Source organism: Gavialis gangeticus, unplaced genomic scaffold, assembly GCF_001723915.1.
Source record: "Gavialis gangeticus isolate Ggan-Ray unplaced genomic scaffold, GavGan_comp1, whole genome shotgun sequence".
NCBI lineage: Eukaryota > Metazoa > Chordata > Crocodylia > Gavialidae > Gavialis > Gavialis gangeticus.
Genome location: NW_017729030.1, coordinates 3001008 through 3011926, shown reverse-complemented (window position 1 = coordinate 3011926; position 10919 = coordinate 3001008). Strand labels below are relative to the sequence as shown.

General features: G+C 43.6%; 1 long non-coding RNA gene across 1 annotated transcript in view; it reads right to left on the bottom strand.

Annotated features, from left to right (window-relative positions):
- Positions 1-7207: 7207 nt before the first annotated feature.
- The window catches only part of LOC109300967, a 22647-nt gene continuing 18935 nt past the window's right edge, over positions 7208-10919 (bottom strand). Inside the window, exon 4 of the long non-coding RNA XR_002098372.1 lies at positions 7208-7482. This is a non-coding gene — a long non-coding RNA (uncharacterized LOC109300967). The remainder of the gene's footprint in view (positions 7483-10919) is intronic.

Sequence of the window (10919 nt, the reverse complement as noted above, 5' to 3'; positions counted from 1 at the left end):
CACCGCCTTTTTGGCAATCAGGCATTCCCAGACGCCCTTGGTGAGCCAGGGGGGCTTTCGGGCACATCTCCCTCTTCTTTATATAGATTTTCAGGTATTTGAATACTGTTATCAAATCCCCTACACCCCCCTTAGTCTTCTCTTCTCCAGACTAAATAACCCTAGATTTTTCAACCTTTTCTCATAAGTCATGCTTCCTAGGCCTCTAACCTTTTTTTGTTTCTCTCTGCTGGACTCTTTCCAATCTGTCCACATATTTCTTAAAGTGTGGGACCCAAAACTGAACACAGTACCCCAGGTGAAGCCTCACCAATGCTGAACAGAGTAAAAAAATCATTTCTCTTGCTTTGCCAGAAACACTCCCGCTAGTACATCCCAGTGTGATGTTTGCTTTTTCTGTAATGAGAATATACTATTGGCTCATATACAGCTTATGGTCCACTGTAAACTCCTGGTCCTTCTTTCTAGCACTGCAACCTAGCCAGTCATTCCCCAGTTTTGAGAGATGGGTGGAAAATGCCTTTGGTTGCTTAATAAACACAGAAGGTAGCAAAGATTATGGAATATCATGTACTTAATGGAAGGGTTTATTACAGGTTTGGGGAAATAACATTCTTTATGGGAAGAAAAAATTCAAGGAAACATCTGCTGATTGTGTTGCAATTACATATGGTCAAAGGTCCTTTTCAAATCTTGATACTTAGTTTCAAGCCCCTACCATTCTACTAGAGGCACAATAAGATGAAGAACTGGCTTTGCTTATATGGTGCACAGTCAGGGTATTTTGTGACTGCACACTATAAAAATCTCTCCTCAGGCTTGAGATGAGAATTGGTAATCATAATAACTGAGTGGGTTTGTGTACTCTTTCCAGAGGATTGGGGAGGCCTTTGTTTTAAAAAAAGGTAGCAAATGGACTTGGTCCTCTACGAACCTGTTCACAAGAAGGCACCTACTGTTTCCCATTCAAAATGTGTGAGATATATGTGAATAAATGATTTATTCTGGTCGACTAATAATTCTGAAAAATTAAGAAATAATGTTTCAAGTTAATCCAAAATGTTTATTTCACAAAAATATTCAGCAAATCACACAGTAAAATAATAGATTGAATGAAATATTTCATTATATGATATGCTTCAGCTTGATTTTGAGTAGTTTTTAATTAAAAAAAAAACAAAACTGAAGGAAACTGAAATGAAATGAACTTTTTTTAAATTAAATTGTTTCTTTTTTGATAATTCTAGATATTTTTCCTTTGTTGAACAATGTAGCAATACCAACTTTGTGACACAGCACAGTTATCAAATCTGGAAAAATTGTCTGAAATATTTTCTCTGATTCTATCCCACACCCTGGAGCCTTTGGGCAAAGGTATTTTGTGGCATCTCAAGAATGGGTCTATTACTGTACAAGGTTACTGGGGTAGAGCCATGGGCAGATCCAGGATTGCAGTGAGGAGGCTGAGGCTTCACCCCCTTCAGCAGTGTGGGGCATGTGCAATGAAGAGAGCTCACTGTGTAGGAAATGACCATGCCCCCCTCATCATGATCCTAGATTCCAATGAGCACCCTGAGCTCACTCACATCTCAATGCTGTTTCATCCAGAAGTACACATGTACCATGAACTCTGAGCTCACCAACTTGTTGCTGCTGCAGTGTTCAGCTGCGGGGAGGGCAGGGGTGGAAAAAGGGAAATGAAAGGCAAACAGCAGTTCCATTCACCCCTTGGGCTCCAGAGCTATGCGATGCCATGCCAATTAGCTGGCGAGCTCAGAGTTCACAGCATATGCAAAGCTTCCAAAAGGAACTGTGCTGACATGCCAGTGAGTTCAGAAAGCTCACTGTGCATGTGGAGCACAGCCAAAGGGGGTGTAAGACTGTGCTGTCACCCCACAGATCCTTCCCTTGTTGGAGCTCCTCTCCAGGTTGAATGGGTTATATGAAAGTTGATCTGCAATATAGAAGTTCCAGGTAGATAGTTCTCAGATACCTTACTTGATAAAGTTGTTTGGTGCCATGTCTCCGTTTCTGCAGTGTACTCTTCTTAAGTAGCAGCAGTGAGAACACCAGGTAAAGCATAAATTGAGATATTACAATGTACTTCAGCCCCTTATTTTGGTTTCACCTAGAACAATTTGAGACTTTAATTTTATCCTGCTCTCAGATGTCTTTTATCAACTTCATTCTTCTCATCTTCCTCTTTCCCTTATTCTTTTACATTCTTTCAGCACATCTGACCTATCATCTCAAGTGATCTTCTTTTTCTTACTATAACTGTTTTCTTTCATTTGGTTTGTACCATTGCCCCCACACTGTGGACTTAAACAATTGTCAGCAGGCACATTAGGGTGGTCATTTTAATACCAGTTTATATAGGGTGAGGCAGCAGTTTGCTGCCAGCTGCCAAGAGAGAAACATCAGGTAGCTGAACTATGGCTCAGGAGCATCTTGGAGGTAAGGGCTGGAGCTTTTGGTATGGTTTAAAGGCTTCTGGACCTGGGCATGACCTAAAACTGAACCCTGCTGGAGTAAGGAGGCCTGGAGGGACTGCCAGTGGTGTGGCAGCCCCACTTAAGTGCTAGGGCTAATCACCTCCCCAGTGAAAGGTGCCTTAACCCCAGCCCCCACCATTTAGTGGGTACATAGGAACTAAGGGGAGGACCTAAGGGGTGTAATATTATGATAGGAGGGCCCAAGGGGTGTAGTGTGATGCTGAGAGGCCCCACTGGGCACAGAGTTATGCTGACAGCCTGCTCAGAGTAGGGTGCAGCAGAGTGCCTGAAGGACTGCATGGTTTGGGGTGCAGAGAAGGGCTGCAGAGGGTGGCTTGAAGGGCTGCATCAGAGGAGTATTGAATAGGGCTGCCATGGCAGCTTGAAGAGTGATACATGGGCCAGCCCCATGTGAGACAAGTTGTCCACTGAGGGTCTAGGACAAAAGCAGCCCAGCAAAAGCATAAGGTGCCACCACATAGAGTAGGGGAGCATGAGCGAACTGAAGTAGCTGCGTGGCAGGGCTGGAGTGAGAGTAGCAAAGCCTGGAGGCCCAAAGGGGTTGCTCAAGGGAAGGAAGGGCAGTGGAGTGTGACCTAGTGATAGGATGTATGCAAGTGGCCCCTGTGAGAGGGAGCAGAGTGTATGTGGCTTCTGTGAGAGGGGGACAGCATGAATGAGTGTGAGCAAGAGGCCAAGAATAGATGGAATTTGCTCAGGCCTCAGACCGGGAAACAATAATAATGTGAATGTCACCTGTGAGGCATGGGCCATGGTGTAGGGAAGGTACAGAGCTGTGGATAGTGCTCCATGGCATCAGGGCAATGTAAGGGCAGCCTCCCGCTTATTATATCATATTAAATTCAAGTCATGGAAGGAAAGTTAGGGTGGACTGCCCTAGGCAGGTGGGAGGGCCAACTTATGATCTGGCCTTGAGTTTTCCCCTTGTCACAAGGGGCTGGCTGGGGCACAAAGATGCTTCAGCATGGGGCTAGCCATCAGGCACTAAAGCATCTTTGCCCCCAGCAACCCAGGCTAGTCTCTACACATGCACTGCTGCACATGAAAAATCTCTGCAGCTGGGTAGTACTTGTAAATTTATTAGTTTTCTCTGCCCTAATAAGGCACATGTGTAGAGGCTGAGATGTTTACTGCGGAGCTAATTAGTCAACTGCAATAAACCTTTTCTCTACACATGCCTATGGGAATTCTTATAAGCATTGGATCTAAAGTGATGCTCAGTTGGTTAGAGTGTGGTGCTAATAATACCGAGGTCATAGCTTTGATCCCCCTATGGGACATGAAATGTTTCTTACCTGAGGTAGGGGGGTTGGCCTGGATGACCTCTTGAGGTCCCTTCCAGCCCTATCTGTCTATGACTCTAAGACCTTGGAGAAACATGAAGTAACAGTCCATACCAATTGACAAGGGGTAGATTCTACTCTTGTCATGATGAGATATTCCTTTATGCTTGGAGGATGAGGACTGAGATCATGCCTAGCTCTTATATTAGAGTAATACGTCTAATCAAAGCTTTGCATACCTGAAGAAAAATAGACATAATTTAGCCCTAAATTGGGATGTAGTAGTAATTCCAATTTTATGTTTTTATGAATTACTTATGTATTTAAATGACAGATGTGTAATTATATAACTCAGTGGTTCCCGAACTGTTGTCTGTGGTCCTTAGAAAACTTGCTTATCATATGATGCTGGCTCTTCTCCTTGTTTCCAACTGCTAAATTGCATTAAACAACAGTTAAAAATAAATTACTTTGCTGTTATTACTTTTCCACATAGGCAACTACTGCAGTTGCCACAGGGATATTATCTGATTCTTAGCTGAAAAGAGGTGGTCCATGTAGTTGTGAATGAGAGAACAAAGGGCTTAGAAGATACTTTGTTGCATTATGATTCATACTGGGAGGAAGCTTGGAAACCTCTAACATAACTCCTCAGCCATTCATTCATTACTTATATTCTGCTGGATATGAAAAAGTTTGTGACTTGTTTCTAAAAATTCTGTTTCTGGCATGAGACTGCTGTGTTCTGCAAAGTCATTACTATTAATTTTTATAGCAGTTTTGTTTGGATAAAATGATACAGATGCATGTTCCTGATCTTTGCTTTTTCGTAATATGTCCTTTTCGGCAGACTGAAAATTTAATTTTACAGGATATGTCATAGTCCTCAATGTAGCTGTAAAAATCCACTAATAAAAATCAAAGAATATCATAAAGAATGGATAAAAGAGGATAGAAAATCTTAAACAGTTCTGCATTAAAATAGCAAAGTTTGAAGGCTGGCTGAAGTTTGATATAAAATTCAAGGACAAAAAATGGCTACACATTTTTACAGAGAAAAGCACTCTATTTCTTTCTTCACTAAAAATCTACATCTACAGGGTAAAAGTCTACTAAGTATTTCAAAACAAGTTACCTGTGGGCAGATCCATGATATCAATTAACTATCTTAACTATAGATGAAGTTGTAGAGGAAATTGATGAACTAAATAGTAGAAAATCACTAGGACCTGATGGCATTCACCCCACGGTTCTGAAGGAGCTCAGATTAGAAGCTGCTGGACTCCTAACTGTAACATGCAGCCTATCACTAAAACCAGCCTCAGTATCAAAGTACTGGAGGGTTGCCAGTGTGATTCTCATGTATTAACATCTCTATATAAAAAAGGCCCTCTACATCTGTCCCACTCCCCTTTGCCTTCAGGCAACCCTGGGCTGCTGGGCTATCACCTAGAGCCCAGCATCACTCACAGGGAACGTGTCACGCCAGGCTGGGTCCTACCTCCATGGGCCTCATGCACCATTAAGCCGAGCTGGCTTTATAGGTAGGACCCAGCGCGGTGCAACATGTGGTCCCTGTGAGTGGGTCCAGGCCCTAGGTGACAGTCTGAGTGGCCCAGACCTGCTTGAAGGTGCATGGTGCTGCACTGTGCCTCGCTGGGCCAAGCCCATGACAAGTGGCACAGGCAGCACCAGGTCTGAGGCAACCAGTGCTGAGCCATGCCATGGCAGACTTTGCCAGCAGAGGGCCCTGAGCGCAGAGGCGAGCTGTGGGTTTTGTGGGGGTAGGGGGGCGATGGGACTGAGTACCTCACGGGGGACCCATGCCCCCTGACCAACCCTCCCCACCAGGGTGTGCATCACCATGGGCTGTGCCTGCAGCCAGGCCACAGGCCAGCTTGCTGCTGACAAGGGTCTGACTAGGGCATGAGAGTACTAAAGTGTAGGGCTAGGTGGCAGACACCCCCAGCACTTTAGCACCCTTGTGTTCCAGCCAGCACCTGTCACCATCTACATGTGCATTTCAGTGCACATAAATACTCCACATAAGTACTCCCTGGCAGTACTTTCAGTTCACGTAAAAAAATCCCCACAGTACTATCTTATGGTGGAGTTAATTAATTTTACTGTACCCTAATACCAGCACACATGTAGATGGTGATGCTTTACTTCTGAGCGAATTAGTCTATTTTGCAGTAAAGCATACATGTAGATGCACCCAATGTGTAATTAAAGTATGGAACTCGTTGCCATCAGATGTGGTGGAAGCTGACAGTGAGATTCATAAAGGGATAGGACAAACTCTTGGAGAGAAAGGAGATCAGTATCTATTGAGCATGGGAGTTAGGGATACAGCCTCTAAATCACAGGTTCCTAGACCTTAAATGCTGGAGGCTGCAAGTGAGAGGGGAACAGAAGAAAAAACCCTGGACCCTGGACACACCCAGTTTACTCTTCCTTTCAGCACCCACTTTCTGCCACTGTGTGATATGGGATACTGGGCAAGATGGACCTATGGTCTGACCCAGTAAATGACCGTTCTTATTTTAAGAAGATATATTTGTGCATTTGCAACTCAGCAAGCAGTTGAACCATTTACACCTAAGACTTGGAAACTTAAATTCAATAAATATCTTAGCTAACTTCCTTTTTAGGAAACAAATCTCATTCATTTTCATGTATCTTTGTATTATTTAATATGCTACACCTTACTTAGAGTTGTGAAATAAAAAAAAAAATACTACTGGGTGTGACGACGATAGGTATTATAGGGTTTGCTAGCACTGCCCTGAGCTTGTCTGCCTACAGGTGGTGACAGGGTGGACCTTGGCTCTGGATCACCTGGTCTGCTAGGAAGTGGATCTTATGTTTTCTCACCTGCCACAACTTTGATGACATATGTATTCCTGGGGGGCACTGCCCATGGTGATCCTGCCTGGTCTCGATCCCTGTTTCTTCTGTGGGGCTCCAAAACCTCCCCTTTATCCTAGGGTAGCCTCTCCAGATGGTGTTGATGATATTCTTCCACAGCTAGATCACAGTGCTGCCTGTTGTGGTCTTATTTGGCCACAACAGGCCAAATAGTAGAAAATCACTAGGACTCAGGGTGTCCTTGGGCCTCTTTTGGGTGCATCCTTCCAGGGGCCGGTCTTGGCCTGTGCTCAAGAAAATCAAAAGAAACAGCAAAAAAACCCACAGAAAATCCTGGCTGCTTCTCAGCCTTCTTGTCAGGCTCCGGCAATGTCCCTTTTACTCGTGATCAGGTGCTCAACATCCCAATCACCATAAACCAGACAAAAATCCCTTAGTCTGTACTTGGCTATGTGCTAGCCTGCCTTGCACTCCTATGAACATTCACTGTCTCTTTGGGGTGTCCCCCATGTGCAGGAAGACTCTACCCGTGGCTGGAGTTTTTCCTTCAGGCCCTCCTCCAGATCCTCTGTTGGAAAACTATACTCCAGAGATTCTCTCAGGCCTTGTGGACTCCCTCACTCTGGATCCTCAGCTGCAGCTCTGCTCTGGAGATTACCACTAGCCTCCTGTTTGCAGGCCTCCGCCTGCCTCAGGGTCACTCCCGCGGTGCCTTCCACAGTTTCCGCCTACCAAGAGGCTCAGCCGCTCCTCTCTCCCTGAGGCCTGCAGGGAACTGACCCCGCTCTGCCCCTCTCCTAGGCGGGAAGTACCTTTGAGCAGCCTTCCTCCTCCAATCCTTAGCGAGAGGCTGCTCCGGAAGTTGGGTTGGTATTTTCCTTCCTTTCCAGTCTCCAGCTGCAGCTCTGCCGGCCCTCCATTTTGTAAGCCTCGCTCCTTCACACTGGGATATTTTTCAAATGCACTCTGCCAAATATTATTTTGCTTTGGTCATATTTACGGCGCTGTCATTAGTGTTCTGAACTAGATCTTTTATTGTTGTTTATATTTCATATTTGCTTGCATTTCTGTTTAAACTTTTTATGACCTTGGACCTCGATAATCTCATTAAAGATTAAATAGTTTATTATAGTTTTGCATCACTTTCCACTCTAATCAGAAGTACAAAAGTTTTCTTAAGTGAATTACCTGTAAAACATTCTAGTAATGAGAACAGAAAAAGCATTTACTAATTTAAATACTGAAACAAAAAATAATCTAACTCTATGGGAGAAGTCACAAATTTTAGATGAAGACAAAATAACTTATTTACAACATCCAAATTCTTTTTTCTGGCTTCTTAAATGAATATAGCTGAAGCATTGAACATCAGTATTATTCTAACTCCATTTTCAATACTCAGTGTTGTATTTATTTTTTCTCTCAAAATATTTGTCATACTTAATATACTGTTACTGTTAAAAAAATCATTTAAAAGAAGGGATATAAAGCTTTTTAAAGTAGTTGGCAGATCTTTCTGAATATTATAAAGCATTGTTTAAATTTTATGCTGTTGTTCAATTTGACCATGTCCACTTGGTGTCTGCTGTCCAAAAATATTTATGTGAACAGGTTTTTCTCTATATGATGATCTGGGGAATAACCATTCCTTATTCAAATTGTTATATTGGTCTATAAATTAATATGAATATTTGTCATTCTACCTACATTATTTTTTATTTTTCATAGATTTCTGTCATTGGGTCAGAGAGAAGAAAGAATACTACGCAACTTATTTGACCAATCACACACAATGGATAGTCAAAATGACAAAGGAATAGAATCTGTATTAAAATGGTAGGAGCAAGACATACAGTAATTTAGACATCAGAGGGCATGTCTACACATCAGGCTATGTTGCCACAGCAATGCACTATAGTGACGTAGCATCAGCCAGCACAAACCGTGATGCCACAACTATTTTTTCTGTAGTAATGTGCTCCCTTGGTATAGCATGTTGTTACAGCACTGTAGAGAGAGGCTAAAAATAACCATGCACCACCAGCATGGTGCAGTATGGGCTGTTACTGCACTGTCATTTAGTACTTCCAAAAGGAAGTACTAAATGACATCACAGTAACAATGATGTGATAGGGACACAATAGGAACACATGTAGATGTGCTCAGTGAGATTCAAAAAACTTTGCTCTTCTTACTTAATCAGTCTGCTGCTATTTTTTTTGTTTGTTTTAAGAACTTAAATACAGCTGATCGAATATTGTGCTTAAAACTCTGTTGTTAACTTTCTGTTTATTATTTGTTATAACAAGGACAAACTCTATACTGGAAGGGATTACTAGTATGTTCTGGGGTCAGAGGTTAACCCTGGCTCATTATCACCTGGTAGCACTATTCAATCTGGAGTACTGAAAAAAGTGGGAAATGGGCTTCATAGCTGAGGTGTCCTGATAGAAGTATTTTGTGTGTGAGCCACTGGATTAAAACTAGAAACACTAATGCCCAAACTCAAGCCCCCTTATCTAAGTAACTTCTTACACACTACTTAGCATACTCCACTCTGGCCATTTAAGCTCTATTGGTGTTATACGCTGTGTACACACATGTAGATGATATGTGAGAGTTCCCTTAGCTTGTTTTGTTGTAGGCAAAATTACCCAAAGATGCCAGGCTGATGCTGCACAGCCAGGGTGCCCTTGTTCATACATCTCAGTGTGCTCTGTAGGTTCTCTCAGTCTTCTTGGAGACAGATGGTAGCAATGTACAAGGCAATCCTGATTGACAGTCCCAAATTACTCAGGATCAGCCTGTGTCTCCCTGCAGCACAATGTATGCATTTTGAAGGGGCATGTTCTGCTCCCTGCTTGGGCAGAATGGTCAAGTACATTGAGTGATATGCTCTCTCCCAGTGGGCAGGGAAGAGGGGAGCAAAAGCAAAGCACCCTGGTATGCTGCAGGACTCAGCTGTGTCTTTTTTCAGAAGCAGAGCTAGCCTTAGGGAAAATGGTTCCCTGGGTGAACCCTTCCCCAACAAGTCAGTGGTGCTGCCTCAGGCAAAAGTCAAAGGCAGATGGGCAGGGGTGTGGGGCACAGTCTGGCATGGAGGTGGGTGGCAGGCACTTCTGCTGCTGTGTGGGAGCAAGGTAAGCAGACTGAAGTAGGCATCACTTTGCATGCACAGGTCTGGTCTGGCTTGTCCTGAGCAGTGGCTGGAAGTAGTGGGTGGGCTGGGCACCACTCCTCCTGACTGGGGTGGGTATCAGCCAGGAGGGGTGGGAGGAGAGTCCTGCTGTAAGTGTAGGCTGCTCATTTATATGCATGTCTGGCATCCCCCCTCAACCACTGTGCCCTGGGCAGTAACCAGCTTTGCTCCCCCAGGGCTAGCTTTGGCTCGGAAGAGAATGTTAGCTCTCCCAGGAGAAGAGCAATTTAACACTGATTGTTCCCTGGTTATTCTCTTTCTGGAATGGCCAGTTTTGCTCTTGGAGAAAAATCCTTAACATCTGTACACTTGTGATTTCTCCTGGGAGATCAGCAACTTCCCTAGAAGAAACTAATGCTGGTATGTGGCCTTACTCTGCTCAGGAAATTGCATAACTTAATGGAAGTCCCTAAACTCTAGATGCAGGAAAACAACGATTAGTGGGTATTACAATGAGAAGGAAGAGGGTTTTTTTTTATCTCAATAACCTCATTATCAAGACACTCCTATTGTCGTTTCTCCACTTTGCTTAGTAATTATTGGATAATGAATAGACTGTACAAGAGGCAAGAGCAGGGGACAGAAGCTAGGGCCCTATTTTTGTAGGTCAGTTGCTGTTTCTGTGAGGCACAAACCATCTTCCTTACTGTGCTGGTCTCATATCTTTGCTTCTTAGTTGCCAAGTCTCCTAAATTTTAGGCATTATGATACCTAAGGAAAGATCTCTTATAAAGGCCAGCCAGGATACGTCCATCATGAGGATAGCATAATACAAAATCAGAAGACAAACTATTTGAGATGCTTTTTCAAAACATTGTGTTTGCTGTGCTTTAAGCAAACTGTATTTCTATGTTTCCAGAATTAGTTTCATAGTTTCATAGTAAGTAGGGTTGGAAGGGACCTGAGCAGATCATCAAATCCGACCGCCTGCCATGGGCAGGAAAGAATGCTGGGGTCAAATGACCCCAGCAAGGTGTCTATCTAGCCTCCTTGAGAAGACCCCCAGGGTAGGAGTGAGCACCACTTCCCTTGGAAGTTGGTTCCAGATCC